The 14,922-nt window shown below is 50.4% G+C and overlaps 1 protein-coding gene across 7 annotated transcripts in view; it reads right to left on the bottom strand.

Annotated features, from left to right (window-relative positions):
- The window catches only part of Megf11 (multiple EGF-like-domains 11), a 328,563-nt gene extending 318,374 nt beyond the window's left edge, over window positions 1–10,189 (bottom strand). For 3 of the 7 annotated variants that reach the window (XM_006510989.2, XM_030244209.1, XM_030244211.1), the window contains exon 1: window positions 9,978–10,174. The gene's annotated coding sequence lies outside the window, so the exon portion shown is untranslated. Of the gene's footprint in view, window positions 1–9,977 lie in introns of all 7 variants that reach the window. The other 4 variants (NM_001134399.1, NM_172522.4, XM_030244210.1 and 1 more) reach the window with 3 other exon arrangements.
- Between the last annotated feature and the right edge of the window lie 4,733 nt (window positions 10,190–14,922).

Here is a 14,922-nt window from a genome sequence, read left to right as displayed (position 1 = left end):
GATGGAAGTCTGAGGGAGGAGAGGAATGATTTCCAAATGGGATACAAGACAGGGTTTTTAGAAGCCACCTGTCCCTGGGTGACTGTTCACAGAAGAGAATGACTCTCTCCCCAAAAGTATACAAACTTGAAATGCCACCCAGCCCACTCACTCCACCACACACAAAAAGAAATGTGCTTTTCAGAGAAAAGAATGAATAAGCTTTCTTGCTTCCTGCACAAAGCATGGAGTCAGTCTGAGAAGTCACCACCCCTCCAGGTCTCTGTGTCCCTAGTTACCTATGAAAGGCAGAACAAGCCAACTTCCTGACATTCACCCCATGATGTCCCCCGGAACGGTGACCTGTCCCTGGTGACTCACTGCTCATGCCTGAGTGGAAGGGCAGCTGAGGCCTGGTCTCCAGTCAAAGGAGCAAGACAAGCTCAGAAAAAGACCCAGAGTGAAGCTCACCCACCACCCCGAGCCCCAAGCTCGGCTACCCAGGACCCTTTCCATCTGCCCTGTAACTGCTTTAGGTGAGAAGAGAGCCCAGAATGGAAGGGGCAGCCTTAAAACACGAGGCCTGATTATCAGCGTGCACCCGAGGGGCTGCAAAATGCCAGCTTGCTGGCTCTGAGTGTAGTTCAGAGCCTCAGACTCCCTTTCCAAATTAATATTCATGGGGCTGGCATGCCATTTATTTGCATATGTAGATTATTGCTCATCCTCTGCAGGAAAGAAAAAGTTTGGGGGTGTTTATATTTATTGTATTTATTTTAAGCTCTGGTGATAAAGCAGACGGGTCAGGCAGGGGAAGGGCAGGTTGCTGGGGCAGGAAAATAGATCCTAGAGATAGGATCCGCCAAACCAACTCCAAAGCAGTCTGTGGAAGGCATCCCATGAAGCCCTTCCCTCAGAAGGCCCTAGAAGGTCACCATTTGAGATAGGCATCCAGTTGGGGCCTGTCACTTGAACTTTCCAAGACCCTGCTTCTTTTATTCAAATGTGTTCTCATGTTTGCACGTGCCTGGGGACTAGGTGTTGAGTGTTAAACCTTGTTTAAGGAGGAAGCCCAGGTTTAGAGCCTACATGCAATACAAGTTCTTACTAAGCTGTGGTGCCCTAAGGAGGTTCTAGCCCACTCCCTCCTCTGCTAAACACCTTACGTGCCTGGTACCTCAGAGGAGCTCCCACCCTGCCCACTGTCATCTGAAGCCATCAGCGACTCTGAGAACCTTTATTCAGTCTTCTCCTGGTCCACTGGCCTCACCCCCTTTTCTTTGTCAAATAAAGTGTTCAGCGGAAAGCTGGCAGTCTGAAGTAAGTTGTTCAAAGTTCTGGGGATTTGCAAAAGCAACAAAGCAGTGTGAGACCAGAAACCAGCAGACCAGGAATGGCAAGAATGTCCACAAGATACTTAAGTATAAATAGATGAAGGCCAGCCCTGTGCTGCCCCCAGCGCCCCCTGCTGGCCACCTCTGCTCCCTGAACCCTTGCAAGACAGTTACAAGGTAACTGTCAACTGCCTAAAGTAATGTTCCACATACGGGAAGCATTCATTAAAATTAGTCCCTTCAATTGAGGTTGAGTGAAAAAAAAAACAGGCTTTTTTTTTTCAGGGAAATAATCTATTTCTCTGGTTTATGAATTCAATAAACACCCGCTGAGAGCAGGCCTGGTGATGCATGCCTGTAATCCCAGCACTCAGGAAGATCAAGAGTTCAAGGTCATCTGTGGCTACACAGCTAGTTCAAGGCCAGTCTGTGCAGTGTTAGACCCTGTCTCAAGAAATTAACAAATATCCATTGAACTGTCCTGTATTGTATGCACAAGGCCCTGGTTCAACCACCACTACTACCACCACCACCACCTAATGGCCGCAGTGCTAGCCACAAATAAGGGCCCAGCCTATCTCATCGAGGATCTCAATGGGTTTAGGATCCAACTGGGAGAGATGAGGAGCACCCTGAAATAATGCTGAATAACGACACTAGCGGTGTCCTATTAAACATGGAATTCATGGTGTGAGCAGTAATTGCTACAGTTCAGGGAAGGGGAGGTCAATACTTGGAGATCACCGTGGGCACCAGCACTTAGGGAAGCTCTAATGAGGATACAGATTGAAGCAAGCCTTAAAGGGAGGGCTACTTCAGAAAACCCAGAGAAGGGCAGGACTTACTGCCATGGCAAAGAGGCCTAGGGGTAAGGTGAGGAGAAGCCCAGAGGTGAGGTGGGTAGAGACCTAGCAGGGGAGGGAGGAGAGGGGAACAGGTGAGGTGAGAAGAGAGAAGAGGCTTAGCAGGGGAGGAGGGAAGAGGCTTAGCAGGGGAGAAAAAGATAAGATGAAGGCAGACTGTGAAAAGCCCAAATATCTACGTGGGGAGCTTATGCCTCATTTCATGAATGAAAGGTTCATGCTTTGGAAAGATCTCAAAGGAAAAAAAAAAGATAGAAAATCCCCCCAGCTGCTTGACAGTGGCCCCAGAGCTACACAATGGGCTCACAGTGTGGATTCTGAACCCACAGCCACTTCTGCACTGACATCCACTCCGTCTCCTTAACAAAGTCCCTCAGACTGTTCTAGAGAGCACACTAGTCTCTGCACGGCAAGATGACAGAGCAGGAGGCTGGGTGTCATCACCCAGAATGCCACCGGAGTTTTCTCAGGCCAGGGAGCTATGTCCGAGGAAAACAGTAAAGATAGAGGTTGTGCTTAGACATTGGGAAGAGAGCATAGGAGTCATGGGGTTAGCAAAAGGCTCTAAGTTGGTCCAAGCACTGAGAATATGGAGACATCTGAGAAATGGATGCCATCAAAAGTCATGATGGTTGCTAGGCATCAAATATTGCTAATATTACCTAAGCCAGGTCACATATACTCCTGGAATCCCAGCACTCAGGAGGATGTAACTGGAGAACTGACAGTTCAAGGTCATCCTCATCCACCAGTGAATCTGAGGCCAGCCTGGGCTACCTGAGTCTCCATGTCAAAAATGCACACCCCAAACCCCCACAGTGAAGAGAAGGATGATGATGGTGGTGGTGGTGGTGGTGATGATGATGATATAATGCTGAGACATGGCCTAAGAGGTCAATACTGAGAACCAGCTAGCACTGAAGCCAGGAGTCCAGCATTGTGAGGGAGCAACAGGAGCGGCCTCTGATCCACAATGGCGATACCTACCCCACAGGTACCATCAACCACTATCCTGGGTTTGTGGCTCAGTGGGTAGAGCACTCGCCCAACATGAAAGAAGTCCTGGGTTGAGTCCCCAAACCACTTAAACCCAATGAGATGATACATGCCTGTAATCCCAGCACTCAGGAGGTGGAGGTGGGAGGATTCAAAGGTCAAGGTCCTCCTCAGTTACACAGGGAATCTGGGATGTATAAAACCCTGTCTCAAGGCAGTTTCTGTGGTTGCACAGGAAGATCCTATTTTAGCCTGATTTGTTGTATCCCACCATTGAAAAAGAGCAAAGCAGGCAGACAGAGCTTTCAACCTTCCTTGGCTTCAGCGCCAGGGTCTTGGAATGTGCCCTGATTACTACCACCTCTAGGAAGCCTGTCGTGACTGCTGTGCCTCCCTCTGATGGCATGGTTTTCCTCTATGGTTGCTTTTCTGGCCATCTTGCCTCCTCTACCTCTGCCTCTGCCTCCTGAATATCTATGATGGCGATGGTAGAATCCACAAACATCTCCTGAATTTGGTTATATATTCCCTGATGTTCAAAAAGTCAAATCTTCAAACCCTCCATTTGCCTTGTATTGGTCAAATGTAGTCATTGGGCTAACTCAGATTTATCTTCCTAATTAATCCCATTATATAGATGAGTAACCGAGGCACAAAAGGTTAAAATACTTTGCCCAGAGTCATGAGGTTGCTGGGATTTGAACTCACGACCTTTGGAAGAGCAGAGTAGAGAGGACTCAAACCTGGGTCTTTTTTTTTATAAAGATTTATTCATTATATGTAAGTACACTGTAGCTGTCTTCAGATACCCCAGAAGAGGGCATCAGATCTCATTACGGATGGTTGTAAACCATCGTGCGGTTGCTGGGATTTGAACTCATGACCTTTGGAAGAGCAGTCAGTGCTCTTAACCACTGAGCCATCTCTCCAGCCCCCAAACCCGGGTCTTAAACTCTCTGTAGCTTGATGCTTTTGATCCTGTCCAATTTTGTTCCTTTCTGAGACTCCATAGCCCATCAAGATTGTTCTAGACCAACTGTAAACATCTCTTCCCCTTGCCTCTGCTTAGGGCAGGCATGGCACTGAACTCACAAGTTCAGCCAAGAAGACAAGAGGCAAAGTTTAATCAGAGCCTGGGGAAAGGCTCCCTTCTGTGTCTTTTCTGCCACTGTACATGATTTTGAGGACTTGGAACCACTGCAGCCATTTTGTGACCTTGAGAACAAAGGATGAAAAGTATCTGAATCTTCGATGATGTAGCCAAGCCACTGAAAGAAACAACCTTGGAGCAGGAAATAGCCTAGACCTCTTGTTATAGGAGATACCAAGTCCCTTATTGTTCCTGCTAGGAGAGTTCAGGTCTTCTGTTGCTTGCTGTTCTGACACCCTCTCCAGTCAAGGGCTCTTGTCTCTATAGCTACCTGAGCTGTTACGGATGATAAATGAGATATATTAGTCCTACTCCCCACCCTCACTGAGCCTACCCCAAGGTTGGGCGTTCAATAAAGATTCGATCTATATTTGATCTTGAGTCTCCCCTCCCTCGCCATCTCTAACAGGATCATTTTTCCCTTTTCTGAGCCTGGCTAATCCCAAGTTTCTGCCTCACATTCTGACAGTGGTCTTACCATAACTGACCACTGGTCGGTCCTTCTTCCTCTTCCTCCACCTTCAAGGATCAAGATACATGCAAGGTACTCACACTGGCCCCAAAAGGCCATCAGCACAAATTCGAATTCCTAAATATTTGTTCTTGGAAACGTCTTTCTCAATTAGATCTCACCCAAATGTTTGACTCGGGCTGAATAAATTCCAGCCTCGTGCTCCAGAACGACATGTTGTGGCTGCATAATTACTGCAGCTAGCTTTATTTGTTATAAAAAAAATAAAGAAAGAAATAAACATGGATTGCTGTTCCTTCTCGACTGTAAAATAATCAATAAATAGAATCCAGATGAAAAATACCAGCATTTAGGGAGAACAATTCTGTTATGATTCTTTTCTTTGGGGCCTAATTAACACACATGGTAGATGGGCCCCATCAGTGAGTGGAAGAGGCTCCCCCTCCTGCTGAGATACTGCTCCAACTCACAGACAGACAGACAGACAGACAGACAGACAGAAGGTGTCAACAAACAGCATGTGCTGCAGACTCCTCAAAGCCTTGTTCTGTTCCAACAGGCAGTTTCTTGCTTTCTTTCTTTCTTTTTTCTTTCTTTTTTCTTTCTTTCTTTTTTTTTTTTTTCCTTTGTTCCCTAAGAACACCTTGCAAGGCAACTGTCAAATAAAGCCCAGTTAGTTCAGTATCAGGAGAAGCATCTTTCGGACTCTCGCCTGTCTTTCCTTCCTCCCTTCCTTCTTTTCCTTCCGTCTTTCTTGTATTCTTTCCACCTTCCCTTGCTTCCTTGACGTTGAGACAGGTTTTCACATACATAGCTCAGGTTCTCCTTGAACTTGCAGCTTAGTGAAAGATGACCTTGAACTCCTGATCCTCCTGCCTCCACCCTTGTTTTGCTGAAATTGGAGGCCTGTGCCACCACACCCGGGTTGTTCAGCGCTGAGATTCCAACAAGCTTTGGCAAGCATTCTGCCTTTGCCTCCCCAATCCACTGCCTTCCTTTTAGATGAAGAAGACACACCTTTCTGAACAATGGTCACCCTGGCCATGCAAGTTTCATAAGGGGCTCCGGGAGTGGATGGCACCTTCTCAATTATAACACCACTCTAATAAACCCCCACAGAGCCACAGGGCACAGAGTCTGCAGCCAACACATGACACCTATTTATTCCCTAATTACATGACAATATATTCTCTGTGTGTGTGCTGATGAAGATAAAATATTCTTTTAATTCAACGGCCACCTGGGGAGTGGGGGGATGGGACCGCATATAAGAGTGTCCTGGGAGTCCCTGGTGCTAAATCACAGCCTTGTCCCAGCTCCCCCCACCCCCAGCCACTCCAGTAGAGTCTCCAAGAAAATCAGTCCCTTTCCTCTGTTGTCCACACCTAAAGTGTGGTTCTCACAGTGAGAGCATCAGCATGGTGGAAAGCTGGAAAGAAAGGGCAATTAGCAAGGCCACCCCAGGCCCACTGAATCACGCCACTGAGGGTGAGTCCATGGAGCTGGGCTGCTCTAAGCCCTCCCCCCCCCCACCCCCTGCAGAAACATGACGCCTTCAGCCTTCCAGACAGACAGAAGGGCTCCAGTTGTTATGCGTATTTATTTTATGTGTTTGTATGTGTGCATTTGCACATGTGGGTGCATGAATGCAGGCAGAGGGCTGGGGCCAACCTCAGGTGTCATCCTCAAGAGGTGTCCACTTTGTTTTTGAGGCTGGGTCTCTCATTAGAACCTGGGACTCATCCATTAGGCTAAACTGTCTGTCTGTCAGTCTGTCTATCTGGTGAGTTCCAGCACTGGGATTACAAAGGGCATATCACCATACTCAGCCTTTCATGAGGGTTCTGGGTGGGACTCAAACTCAGGTGCTCTTGCTTGCACAGTAAGCACTTTACTGAGTCATCCCCCAGTTCAGGAGATCAGCACTTTAACTTGAATGGGACTCGTCAGGGACACCTGAATTCTGGGTCCCCTAGACTGCACAGTTGTCCCAGTCTACAGACCCGAGGTTCCACTTATCAGTCTGTACAGTGGGGCTCTAGAGCTTACCAGGCAGCTGTTGGTGCTGGAGTTTCAGAGGTACATAGTCACCTGGCAGCAGTCTCTATGGAGACCTAGCAAGATCACAGTTGCCGACATGCTTCTGCTCCCTCCTGCCATGCTCTGACCAGCAGAAACTCTTCAGGCTGCTCTCCAGTGCCACATACAAATAACGTCAGCAATACAGCTGTCCTGGATCACCCCTGAAAACCAGCTGACACTCCAAACTTCAGGGCCAACTGTTTCAGATCTTGTCACTCCTTGAGGTGAGGCTGGGGTCATTTGTTACATTGCCAACCGTTCTTCAGAGGTCTTTATGTGTTTATGTGCCTTGTCCTTGAAACTAGACTGTAAGCATAGGAGGGTAGGACCTGGGGTGTCGGCATAGTAAGCTGGGGACCATGCTTGGCTGAGTCCCTGGGCCCAAGGAGTTGCTGCAGAGCTAAGGGTTGACCAGATGTCCCTAGGAGGGGAAAGGCCCAGTTCATACAAAGCCTAGAATACCCAAGCACCTAGAATCTACTACACTTGTCTGTTTATGTATGTGTTTAGGGAGAGAGGGTGCATGCCACAGCAAGCATGTGAAGGCAGGAGGACAAATTTTGTGGGAATCAGCTCTCTCCTCCCACCACGTGAGTCTCCAGGATTGAACTCATGTTGTCAGGCTTGGCCGCAAGCACCCTTACTGGGCTGGACCATCTCATTTGCCAGCACCTGCTTTCTATAAGTGAGGCTTGGCAGAAGCAAAGGAATGCGTGAAGCCTCCGTGAAACCTAGGAAGCTTGCGGGGGGGGGGGGGGAAACAAGCAGGAGAGAGGGGGGTAACAGCTTCCGCAGCTTCCACAGCCATCTCCCTGGCCCTAGGGTCACTGACTTCTGCCTTCAGAGACAACTGCTAACCTTCCCCTTCCACAGAGGTTGTGGACCTGTAGGCCAAGTGCTGAACTTGAGTTCTCCTTGACCCACACCGTTTCACTGCCTGAGGTTAGCAGTGAAACCTTGGCTTGGGAAATCTTTCTCTTCCCGTAGTAGTGCGTGAGGCTCACTCTAGATCCTGTGGGAATGGTTTCAGCTGAGAGTGCCTGCCGGACTCTGCTACACAGCAACCCCTGTTGTGCCCTCCACGTGTGCCCCACAGGCCACCGGAGAGGCAGGTCCGTGGCATCTTAAAGCAGACAGGCAAAGCACAAACTTGGCATACAGTAGACATGGCTCCTCTTGGGAGATGCTGGTTACCCACGGTGTCCTGCCTCTAACCTTCCAACCTCCTGGCCCTCCAGCCTTTTCATCATTCAATGGCCTAACACTAAGAAAGTGGAAATCAACGGGGGAAATCAGGAAAGGTGCCCAGCCCTTAGGCAGGAAGACTTCCCTTAGTCAGCTCTAAGGGAGTCCCTTCACTTCTTTGGGCTTCAGTAGGCTGATCTGCAGAATGGGAGGAAAGGGAAGGACTGCAGTTACAGGCTTCAATTTTCTAGGGGCTTAAACAATGTGTGAGCAACAGCAAGAGCCCGGTGCTTGGTGCACACCGCAGGAAAAGCCGCCAAAGAAACAGGTTAAGCTTCACATCCTAGGCTGGGCGTTAATGTCAATGCTCTGGGACACTGAACCCAACCTTCAGGGAGGGGGCGATGGCCCGTAGATGATCCTCTCTGCAAAGAACTCCAGCTTTTTTGCTACTTCTAAACCTCCGCTAAGCCTCACAAAAGATCTTTTCGGCTTGCAGTCCAACAAAGACCGAACGCTGGAAAGAGATGAGGGTCGGCGAATCCAGCCACTGGACTCCCGGAGCCAAAACACTATCGGGGCAGGCTCGGGACGGTCCCGGCAGCCTGCCGCGCGCCACCACCTGGTCAGGACATTAACCCCAGTTTCCCCCAGGACAGTGATGGGCGCAGATGCGCTGGGCACAAGTATCCTTGCCACAGAGAGCTGGGAAGGCGGGGAGCCCTAACCTCCTGGTAAGCATCCTCCAACCTGCGGGAGGCCCTGCTGTATAGGCTCCCGGAGGGACCAGGCGTGGGAGAATCTGATCCCAGTCACTTGGACCGGTTTTTCTCGAGAGCATCACCAGCCCGGAAAGAGGCCGGCTGGCCTCGCAGCAGGCACTCACGGGGACGGATTCTGAGACGCGACGACAGTGGGATGGAGCGTGGGAGGCAGTTCCAGGAAAAAGCATCTGGGGTTCGAGGGCTCTGGGGCCCGCCAGGCGGAGACCCAGAGCTCCCAGACTACAGACCGATCGTGACTCCGTCCCACTCGCAACCTTGGTCCCGGGAAGGAACGGTTTTACCTATTTTTCAAGTCTTTTTTTTTTCCTCCTAAAAATTAAAAGACTAAATCAAGTCTTAGGGGAAGGTGCCTGCGCAGGGCTGCCACCAGGACCACTGTGTGCCCAGCTACAACACTACCGCCCGCGTTTGGGAGAGAAGTTAGGAAGTTCGGGACAGCCGCCCACGAGCGCAGGAAGAGGGACTCGCTTCTCTTTTAACTTTGGGTGTTGGGGTCTCCGCCGAGGGTCGGAGGTATGTAGCCAGGGGCGACCCGCAGGACTGCAGGGCGTCCGGGATTCCCTCAGTGAAAGTGGGTAGACAGGATCAGGAGGAAAAAAAGAGAGTGAGTCCACGTTGCGCGTGGCACCGGCTGGGCTTGGGCTCCGCGGGGACCTGCGCGCGGCCCCGCAGCTCTGCGTCGGGACCCGGGTCGGAAGGACGCGGTGCGGGGCGAAGGTCCCGCACATCTAGAATGGCTCTCGGCCGGGAGACCCCAGATTCGCGCAGAGCTGGCAGGTTCCTTCTTCCGGACACCCGCACCGCGACTCTCGGGTCTTCCCCCGCACGTGGAGACGCGGCGGCCGCTGCGTCCTGACTGCGGCCAGAGGACGCGCGCCTGGCCCAGCCGAGGCTCTCTACGTCTCGCATAGACCCCCGGGCGCTCCCGCAAGCCCAGCCATCCACCTTCTGCCCCTCGCCAAACTCGCCTTCTAGAGCCGGGACCTGGCCACGGAGGACCCACGGAGCTGGTGGAAAGTTAGTCGCGACGCTGCAAAGCCCCCTCCCCTGAACTGGAACCCACACCCCGACCCAATGCACCCACAGTGCTCCGAGGCTCCGGGTCCCCGCGGACCCCACCCAACCATCTACCTGCTTCCGTGGCGCGCCCCGGGCTTGGGCCAGCCAGTCGCGCGGTCCTATACCCCGGAGCCGGAGCGGCTTCAGGTCCCCAGGCAGGAGAGGGAGCTGCGAACCGCCCCGAGCCGGGCAGCCGGCTCCGGGCACTGAGAACGAGTGAGCAAGCAGGAGGCTGGAGCCGCTGCGACTGCTGCCACGGCAGCCCCCACCCCCCTGCGTCCCTCGGCCCCTCCCTCTTCCCTCCTCCCTCCGCTCTCCCTCTCCCTCCCACCTCTTTTCAGACCCTGCGATCGCGCGCATTCCCTCGCTCTTTTTCCTAGCTTTCTCTCTGCCGGTTGCCTTCTTTAATTCCCTCTGTTCTCTTCTCACTTCCCTACTCTGCATCCACCCGTTATCGTTCTTTTACCGTTTTTCCCCCGCTCTCTCTTTTCTGTATCTCTTCCTTTTAACCCCTCGCGACTCCCTTCTCCCTCCCCCCCCCCTTTTTTTTTTCCTTCTGACCGACCGATTAGCGTGGCCTCTGCACCTGTTCTTTGTAGAAGCTCTGGCTGGCGAAGCTAGCCCAGGATGGAAGGGGACCAGGAATATGCCCCAAACTGAGCTTTTAACAAGCTGAGTACAGATAGATACCCAGGGAAAGCTAGAAAAGCAAAGAACTCAGTGTGCAGAACAAGCTGAGCTGCACCAGGTAAAGTGCAGACAGCCAGGCCCCAGAGTAAGAACTTGCCATGCTGTGGTCAACTCCAAAGGCTGGACTGCTGTGGTCAACTCCAAAGGCTGGACTTAAACCAGCGGGGCTTCTTGTAGACTTCAAGGTCTTCGAACAGGGGATGAGATGGGGGGTGGGGGGGGGCAGAGGAGGGTGCATGTTAATGATAGGGTGTCAGAGGCCTGGCACTGCACCCAGAGCCACCTGGAAGTCTTCAGTCAGGTGACACTTTAGACTACACCTCGTGTGCTTGTAAGTGGGTCCTAGCCAGGTGGTGGGAACACCTGCTGGTCACCCCTACTCCTTTCCAAGATATGAGGGGCTCACTCCTGCTTCCCTGTTTGCCAGAGGTGGGGGTGGTGGGGTGTTTCCTTCCCTTGAAGTGAGGTGGGGTCCCACACTTGGGAAAGGTGTCCTGCACCCGGAGGGAGAATTTTGCCACTAGAACAGGCAGATTGTCTGTGGCTTTGGGACAAGCCACTCGACCCAGGCTCCCGTGCAGCCTGAGGATCCAGCTCTTTCCCCAGGAGTGTACTCCCTGTCATCTGTCCATTTCAGCCCAGTGGGGTTTGGAGAAATAAGAAGAAGCCCTCTTCCCATTGGCCCACAACAGGCAGCCCTGCTCTGCAAGCACCAGACCAGGTTCATCCAGTAAGTGCTAGGCTTCTGCAGGAATGGTGTGAGCAGATGAGATCTTTCTGCATTGGGGTTTCAGGTCCCAAAACTCCAAACCAACCTCCCCAGCAGTTCCTTACCTTGGAATGTCAAACTAAACGGACAACAGATGGCAGAGCCTCTTGTTCACAACATAAAAGTAGAGCTTGAAACCGGGTGAAGCACTTAGCAAACACCCGGGTCACTCACCCGCCAGAGTGAGTCCCTCCTTAAATTCTGCACCCCAGGAGCTTCCTGCCTTCTCTAGTGCTCTAGCCCCTCCTTTGCAGGACCAACCATCTAGTGATATATGAAGTTCCCCATCTGGCAGTGAGGAGACCAAATCTGACATTGGAAAAAGTTCCCAACTTCATAGCCCTAGGGGGTGTGAGTCTCACACTGGGAAGCCAGCTCCACTCACTGTGACATTAGAAAGATCACTGAGTCCCTCTAGCTTCAGTTTCCCTGTTTGTAAAATGGGAATGCTAACATTACCACAAGCCTTCTGAGGATTAAACCAAAGCCCATTTCCTGGAACAGTGACTGGTGGCACTTGGCCACTGTCTGCGGTTAATATTAGCTTAATTAAAATTAGTCTAGGCTTACACAGCTTCCTCTGCACAGTGGCTCTTGGATTCTGAGCTCCACCTTTATTTACCGTGCCTCTCACTCTGACTTTCTGTGTGGTAGAAATGTCTAAGTGGGCTGGTGGATTCGTGGAGCTGGGTGGGTCTTTCTGGATACCCATTGTGCTCTAGAGCAGCACAAAGCAGGCTGTCCTGCCCGGCTCGTTCCTTGGCTGCACTCACATACTGCCAGGCAGGGATCATGTGTCTAAGGACTGCTGAGGGACAGGGGGGTGGGTGCCTGGTTTTCTGCCATACTCTAAAAAGCTGCACGGATCTATAAAGCTGGGCTTTCCCTGCCCAGATGGCAGGCCTCCAAGAACACATGTCACAACAGAGCCAGAAGCACTTTTAGCAAACATCTCTAGGAGTCAGCTTGGGGTCGGCCGGAACCTACAATCCATCATTCACTTGCCAGGAGAGCCTGCTTGCAGGAGGCACAATAGTGCTTGGCCTGGCCCAACTTCTCCAAGTTTATTTGGGAAGCTGTAACATCTAAGACTATGCTACTCACCAAAGGGTAGAATCTCAAACAAAGTCCAGTCGCCACCCAAAAGCTTACACTCAGCTGAATGTGCTGGTGATGAGCCGTGCCAGGCTGCCCTTGAACTTAACTAAGGATGACCTTGAACTTCTGATCTTTCGCCTCCACCTCCCAAGTGCTAGGATTCCAGGTGTATGGCACTATGCCAGGTTTTACACAGTGCTGGGAATCAAACCCAGGACTTCATGCATGTGAGGCATGCACTCTACCAACTGAGCGATACATAGAAGTATGTTCTATCATTATATATATATATATATATATATATATATATATATATATATATATATGTATGTATGTATATATATGTACATATATATATATACATAGACACACATATGCATATATATGTGCACACACACATATTATACCTTAGGAAGGAGGGAAAAGGTACCATGAGCTGATTGAGGGACCCAGAATCTGACACCCCAACTCAAGTCTTTGTGCTGTTATCTGTCCTCTGTGGGCACAAGGATGTGCCTTTCTGCCTGAACAGGGTGAGAGGGCAGAAGCCAGAACTGTTCTGTCCAAGTTGGAATGACTCCTCCTTCCTGGAAATAAATCCCAGAGACAGGGGTGCCCAGGGCTAAGAAAAGGGGTACTGTCCCCCTTCCTAGCTGAGATGGCCCCTCATGCCTTCCCTCCCCTAGGTCTCCTTGCTAGGATCACCTTTCCTACAAAGACCCTCCCAAAACCCCAGGAGGGAGCCCACTGGGGACTCTCAGGGACACGTGGGACTGGCTGGATAAGGAAAAGGCCAGAACTTTGCGGGGGTGGGGAGGAGTGTTGAACTCTTCAGAGGGAAGGGACTGTGACAGTGTGGAGCACTGGAGAAGGATGTCTGGTACCTCCCCTGACTCTAGTTCCATGTCTTCCCCTCCTCAGAGCCATCACCAAACCTGGCCTCATCACAAGAATAAGAAGATATTTACAATATGTTGAGCCAGTGAAATGGCTCAGTGGGTAAAGGTGCTTGCTGCCATTCCTGGCAACCTAAGTTGTATCCCTGGGACCCACGTGGTAGAAGGAAAGAACCAACTCCTGGAATTTGCGCTTTGGCCTCCACGTGTGTGTGTGTGTGTGTGTGTGTGTGTGTGTGTGTGTAGTGCTATAGTCACACACCCATTAAATAAAAATGTAATTTAAAAAAGTTTTAGATGCTTATGACATTAATAAAATACACATATAATGCCACAACCATCCTATACAGCAAACATTGCCATTCCCCCTTTAAAGAAGGGAAACGGAGACTTCAATAGCATAAGTTACTCAAAGCCACAAAACCCAGTGGCAGACCTGAAATGGAGCTCCAGCTTGTTCGAAGTCTTTTCTCAACGCTACAGTGCCTTCTCGCACTCCAGGCTGGGGACCAGGGTGTGGCCAGCAAAAAGACAAAGGTTGAACCTAAGAAGGTGTTCAGCTCTGGGAGCTGACTTCACACACATAACCTTGAGACATAGTCACCTGGGGAAGCCACCCTGGGTTACAGGGAACCACAGGACCTCTAGTGTCCTAGCCATTGGTGAGGTACAGAGAAGAAGCCATTAAAGGAACAGACTATAAGGTAACTAGCCAGTGTTACACCTGCTCACAGGACACACGAGGTCACATGCATCCCAGACTCGTACCAAACAGTAACTTAACAACCCACCACAACCCAAAATGCTCACACACATCATATGATTGATTTTCATACCCACCAAGAAACACTGAAGGGGCCAGTGAGATGGCTCAGTAGATAAAGGTGTTTGTGGCCAACCCTGACAACCTGAGTTCAATCCCTGGGTCACCTTCCACACAGGTGGTATTGCATGCCCTCTGCCCCTGCACACATACACACAAAACAAATAAAAATCACTAACTCTTTGGAAAAAGAAAGAAGGAAGTGAAAGACTAGAATGCAGCCCAGAGTGAGTGACTCTAAACCAATGGTTCACAACCTGCGGGTTCTAACCCCTCCGGGTTTGACCCTTTTCACCATGAGAAAACACAGATATTTGCCTTATGGTTCAATTCGTCACAGAATCCAATTTAGTTATGAAGTATCAACAAAAACATTTTAATGGTTGAGGGTCATCACAACGTGAGGACTACATTAAAGGGTGGAAACATTAGGAAGGTTGCTTCGCGGGCTTTCATGAATCCACCACCAATTGAAGGCTTGATTAACTTGCTTGTTTTTATTAAATGGTGCTCAATATTTAATAACTTTGAATATGGATTGAATATTTAATAAGATTGGTGGAGAGTATTTGTGCCAGTCGTTTGAGTTGTGACTCCTCTCAGAAGCCAGCGGTGGATATCACTTCCCACTGGCCTAAGTTTCTTTAAATGATAGGTTATTGAGAAGCTTCACTGAAGTTTAAGGCCAACCTGGTCTATACAGTGAGCTCTCAGCCATCTCTGACTACATGGCAAGACTAT

This window comes from Mus musculus, chromosome 9 (genome assembly GCF_000001635.26).
Source record: "Mus musculus strain C57BL/6J chromosome 9, GRCm38.p6 C57BL/6J".
Lineage (NCBI taxonomy): Eukaryota > Metazoa > Chordata > Mammalia > Rodentia > Muridae > Mus > Mus musculus.
Note: the sequence above shows the minus strand (reverse complement) of the source record. Positions and strands in the feature narration are given on the sequence as shown.